This window comes from Saimiri boliviensis, chromosome 19, assembly GCF_048565385.1.
Source record: "Saimiri boliviensis isolate mSaiBol1 chromosome 19, mSaiBol1.pri, whole genome shotgun sequence".
NCBI lineage: Eukaryota > Metazoa > Chordata > Mammalia > Primates > Cebidae > Saimiri > Saimiri boliviensis.
In genome coordinates this window covers 33,431,361-33,437,623 of record NC_133467.1, presented here as the reverse complement: position 1 = coordinate 33,437,623, position 6,263 = coordinate 33,431,361, and the positions used below count along the sequence as shown (strand labels likewise).

At 37.0% G+C, this 6,263-nt stretch overlaps 1 pseudogene; it reads left to right on the top strand.

Annotated features, from left to right (window-relative positions):
• The first annotated feature begins 2,354 nt into the window (after positions 1-2,354).
• Positions 2,355-3,213, top strand: LOC141582235 (large ribosomal subunit protein eL6 pseudogene; annotated as a pseudogene).
• The last annotated feature ends 3,050 nt before the right edge of the window (positions 3,214-6,263 follow it).

Genomic DNA, 6,263 nt, shown 5'->3' with positions numbered 1-6,263 from the left:
AAAAAGAAAATAGATACATTAAGATGGAATACTAAAAATATTCAAATAATTCAAAAGAGAAAAAGAAAAATGAACAAAACACAGTGGAGCAAATGGAAAATAATTTTTTTAAAAATTCAACCATATTAATAATTACCTTAACTATTAACAGTATACGAATTTTAACCGAAGGAAGAGATTATCAAAATAGATTTTGAAAAATAAGACCAAAATATATGTTGTTTACAAGAAGCTCACTTGAAAAATAAAGACACAAATAGGTTGAAAGTAAAAAGATGGAAAAAGATATATTATTTAAACAGTAAACATAAGCTAGCTGAAGAGGTTACATTACTATTGAATTAAAATCTTTAAGACAGTATTATTAGACATAAATAAGGTATTTTATTATAATGAAAGGGACAATTTCAGGAAGATATTATTAATGTATGTACATTTTCTTACTAGGGTCTCAAAATATATAAAGCAAAAATTTGTGGTATAAAAGGAGAAATAGAATAATTGCACAATCACGGTAAAAATTTTTTAACATTCTCAGCCATTGATAAAATGAGATAAAAGCACAAAAAATTTGAACAGCACTCTCAACTTTCTTGACTTAATTAATTGATATTTATGGAATACTCTATTCCGAAACTGCAGAATATGCATTATTTTCAAGTGCACATGATATGTCACCAAGACAGACCATATGCCAGGCCATAAAACAAGTGCTGATAAATCTGAAAGGACTGAAATAATATTATGTTCTCTAACCACAAAGTAATTAAATTATAAGTCAGTACCAATAGGATATTTAGGAAAATCTCAAATACTTGAGAATTAACAACATATTTTAAAACAACAATGTGTTGAAGAAAAAAATGAGTATTAAAAATTATTTGGCACTGAATGAAATACTAAAAAATGTACAAGTAATCTAGAATAATGCTGGAAGGGAAAATAAAAAAAATAAAAATCAGAGGAAAACAAGAAACAAAAATGAGATGGAAGACCTAAATCTAACCATATCAATAAGGGCAATATTTGTGAGACACAGCTAAATGAGCATGGAGCAAAACTGATAGCTTTTTATTTTATTTTATTTTATTTGAGACAGAGTCTCGATATCGCCAGGCTGGAGTGCAGTGGCGTGACCTCGACTCACTGCAATCTTCGCCTCCTGGGTTCAAGCAATTCTCCTGCCTCAGCCTCCTGAGTAACTGGGACTGCAGGTGCATGCCACCATGCCCAGTGAACTTTTGTATTTTTAGTAGAGATGGGCTTTCACCATGTTGGCCAGGATGGTCTTGATCTCTTGACCTTGTGATCCACCTGCCTCGGCCTCCCAAAATGCTGGGATTACAGGCCTGAGCCACTGCGCCTGGCCAACTGATAGTTTTTAATGCTTATATGCAGAAGAATGAAACTAGACACCTATCTCTCACCGCAAAAAAAAAAAAAAAAAAAAATCTCAAAATGATTAAATACTTAAATGTAAGACCTGAAACTAGAAAACTACTGGAAAAAACAAACAAAAGGAAAACACTTCAGGACATTTGTCTAGGCAAAAATTTTGTGAATGAGGCATTAAAAGCATAGGGCACAAAAGCAAAAATAGACAAATGGGATTTCATCAAACTAAAAAGTTTCTGCACAGCAAAGGAAACACTCAACAGAATAAAGAGACAAATTATGAATGTGAAATGATTAATATACAGGATATACAAGGAACTCAACTCGATAGCAAAAACTAAATAAACAAAAACAATCTAATGAAAAATGGACAAAAATCTGAACACACATTTCTCAAAAGAAGACATGCACATGACCAACCAGTATATGAAAAAATTCTCAGCATCACTAATTGTCAGAGAAATGCAAGCCCAAACCGCAATGAGATATCACATCACTCCAGTTAGAATAGCTGTAATGAAAGGGACAAAAAATAGCAAATGCTGGTAAGGATCCAAATAAAAAGGAACTATTGATGAGAATCTAAATTACTATAGCCACTATTGAAAAGAGTATGAAGGTTTCTCAAAAAACTACAAATAGGCCAGGCACGGTGGCTCATGCCTGTAATCCCAGCACTTTGGGAGGCCACGGCGGGCAGATCACCAGAGGTCAGGAGTTTGAGACCAGCCTGGACAACATGGTGAAACCCCATCTCTACTAAAAATACAAAAATTAGCTGGGCGGGGTGGTGGGTGACTGTAATCCCAGCTACTCAAGAGGCTGAAGCTGCAGAATCGCGTGAACCTGGGAGGCTGAGGTTGGAGAGAGCTGAGATCATGGCCACTGCACTGTACTCCAGACTGAGTGAAGACAGGGAAACTCTGTTTAAAAAAAAAAGCTGTTTCTCATCTTGCAAGATGGTAGGTGAAAAAGTTGAGAAGCCAGATACTAAGGAGAAGAAACTCCTCAAAGCCAAGAAGGCTGATGCTGGTGGCATTCTGAAAAAGGGTAACCTCAAGGCTAAGAAGCCCAAGAAGGGGGAGCCCCACTGCAGCTGCAATCCTGTCCTTGTCAGAGGAATTGGCAGGTATCCCCCATCTGTCATGTATTCCAGAAAGGCCGTATACAAGAGGAATTACTCAGCTGCTAAATCGAAGGTTGAAAGGAAAAAGAAGGTTCTTGCAACCATTACAAAACCAGTTGGTGGTGACAGGAATGGCGGTACCCAGGTGGTTAAACTTCACAAAATGCCTACGTATTATCTTACTGAAGATGTGCCTCAAAAGCCGTTGACCAGAGCAAAAAACCCTTCAGTCAGCATGTGAGAAAACTGGGAGCCAGCATTACCCCTGGGACTTCCGATCATCCTCACCGGACGCTGGCAAGAGGGTAATTTTCCTGAAGCAGCTGGTTAGTGGCTTGTTACTTGTGACTGGACCTCTGGTCCTCAATTGAGTTCCTCTACAAAAAACACACCAGAAATTTGTCATTGCCACCTCAAATTTGGATACCAAAATTGATATCAGAGATGTAAAAATCCCAAAACATCTTACTGTTGCTTACTTCAAGAAGAAGCAGCTGCGGAAGTCCAAACATCAGGAAGGTGAGATCTTCCACACAGAAAAAGAGAAATAAGAGATCACAGAGCAGCACAAGATTGATCAGAAAGCTGTGGACTCACAAATTTTACCAAAATTCAAACCTTAGCTCGTGGGCTACCTGCTATCTGTGTTTGCCCTGATGAATGTAATTTGTCCTCACAAATTGGTGTTCTAAATGTCTTAAGAACCTAATTAAATAGCTGACTACAAACAAAACAAAACAAAACAAAACAAAACAAAACAAAACAAAAACCTACAAATAGAGCTGCCACATGACCCAGTAATCCCACTCCTGGGTATATATTCAAAGGAAAGGAAATCAGTGTGTTGAAGAGATGTCTGCACTTCCATGTTCATTGCATCATTATTCACAATAGCCAAGATATGGAAATTAACCTAAATGTTTATCAATAGATAAATGGATATATACAAAACTGAATACTATTTGGCCATTAAAAAAATGAATTCCTGCCATTTTTGACAACATGGGTGCACCTAGAGGACGTGATGTTATGTTAAATAAGCCAGGCACAGAGAAACAAATAACAAATGATTTCACTTACATGTGGCATCTAAAAAAGTTGAACTCATGCAAGTAGAGTAGAGTGGTGGTTAACAGAAGCCAGGGTGCCGGGGAGAAGGGGAAAAGGGAGATGTTGGTCAGTTATATAGAAGAAATAATTTCTGGTGTTCTATTGCACAGTGGGGTTACTATAGGTAAGAATGACGTGTAGTGTATTTCAAAATAGCAATAAGACAGATTTTTGAATGTTCTCATCACAAAGAAATTGTAAATATTTGAGGTGATGGATATGCTAATTACTCTGATTTGATCACTACGCCATGTATGCATGTATCAAAACATCACATTGTATCCCATAATTATGTACAATTATTTTTGTCAATTAAAAATAACAAAAGAGGAAGCAAGAAAAATAGGAGCAGAGAAGACACAATGCATTCATTTCCTATTGTTGTGTAACAAATTACCATAAAATTAAAACGGCATACATTCATTATCTCACAATGCCCAGACCATAAAATTAAAACAGCATACATTCATTATCTCACAATGCCCAGGGTCAAAAGTCTGGAACACTTTCAACTGAGGCCTTTCCTCAAGCTCTTGCAAGCCTGAAATCAAGGTGTCAGCTGTCTATTTCCTCATATGGAGGATTAACTAGGGAAAGATCCACTTCCAACTCCTTCCCTTTACAGTTGTGGTAACTGTCATTCTACTCTCTCTCTTAATGAGATCCATTTTTTTAGCTCCCACATATGAGTGAGAACATGCAATAACTATTTTTCTGTGCCTGGCTTATTTCACTTGATATGACCTTCACTTCCATCCATGTTGCTGCAAATGACAGGATTTCATTCTTTCTTATGGCTGAATAATATTCCATTGTGTATATGTACCACATTTTCTCTGCTCATTCATTCATTGATGGGAACTGTTGGAAACTGAATTCCTCTTCAAAGGTTCTTCTTGTCCTCTATTTTCAAGGCTTAGCTTCCTTGCCTCCTTGCTGCTAGTTACGGTAAACAACCTTCTAGCCATTCCTAATCTGTAACCTTCCAGGCATTCCCAATCTGTAATCCATATCCATTCCCAATCTGTAACCCACATCCATTCTCAATTGGTAACCCACATCCATTCCCAATCTGTAACCCACATCCATTCTCAATTGGTAACCCACATCCATTCCCAATCTGTAACGCACATCCATTCTCAATTGGTAACTCACATCCATTCCCAATCTGTAACCCACATCCATTCCCAATTGGTAACCCACATCCATTCCCAATCTGTAACCCACATCCATTCCCAATCTATGAACTACATAACCCACATCTGTTCCTTATTTGGCACCCTTAGTTCTGAAACTGCTCTTCCCACAGCTGTAGCCCCTACCCCTGCTTCATTTGAAGTAGCCAATCTGAATCAGTTTAGATTGTGCAGTATGACCCCAGCCAATGAGGATGAGACACAGTAGCAGGGGCTGATTGCATTAGGAATAAAAACGCCTTCCCTCCTTTATTTGGTGTACTCTCTTGCAGTGATCAGAGAATGAGCAGCACCGTTCTGCAGAAGTACATTTGCCGTGCTGAGAAATCCTTTATGTGAGTGCTCCTTTTCTTCGTGATTCCATGTTCTTATTTTAAAGAGGCCCTTAGGTTGATTATATGTCTTGGCTGTTATGCATAGTGCTGTGATAAACATGGCAGTATTGGTATCTTTACAATATGTTTATTTCCTTTCTTTTGGAATATGCAGTAGTGGGATTGCTGGATGATAAAGCAGTTCTATTTTTAGTTTTTTGCGGAACCTCCGTACTGTTCTCCATTGTGGTTTTATTAATTTACATTCCCACCAACAGTGTATGAGGGGTCCCCTTTCTTCACATCATTGCCAGCACCTGTTATTGCGTGTTTGATAAAAGCAACTTTATCTAGATTAAGATAGTACCTCACATTAGTTTTGATTTGCATTTTCCTGATGATTAGTAATGTTGAGCATTTTTTTTTTTTTGATGTATCTGTTGGCCATTGTATGTCTTCTTTTGAGAAATGTCTATTCAGGTATTTTGCTCATTTTTTAATTAAATTATTTGTTGGGTTTTTTTGCTATTGAGTTGTTTGAGCTCCTTATAAACTCTGGATATTAATCTCTTGTCAGATTGGTAGTTTGCAATTTTTTTTAACATTCTACAGAGTGTGTCTTCTTTCATTTGTTGATTGTTTCCTTTGCTGTGCAGAAGCTTTTTAGCTTCATGGAATCTAATTTGTCTATTTTCTGCTTTGTTTGCTTGTGCTTGTGAGGTTTTACACAGATGATCTTTGCCCAGATCAATGTCCTGGAGCATTTCCCCAGTGTTTTTTTCTAGTAGTTTCACAGTTTTTGGTCTCAGAATTAAGGCTTTAATTCATTTTTGTGTGTGGATGGTAAGAGATATTGATCTAAGGTTTATTGTTTTGCATATAGTTAAACAAATTTCCCAGCACCATTTACTAAAGAGATTGTCCTTTTCCCATTGTATGTTCTTGGCACCTTTGTTGAAGATAAATTGGCTGTAAAGTTGTGGATATATAAGTGGATATTCTGTTCTACTCCATTTGATCTATGTGTCTATTTTTATGCCACTACTGTGCTGATTTGGTTACCATAGCTTTGTCATAAACTTTAAAGTTGTACAGTGTGATGCTTCCAGCTTTGTTCTTTCT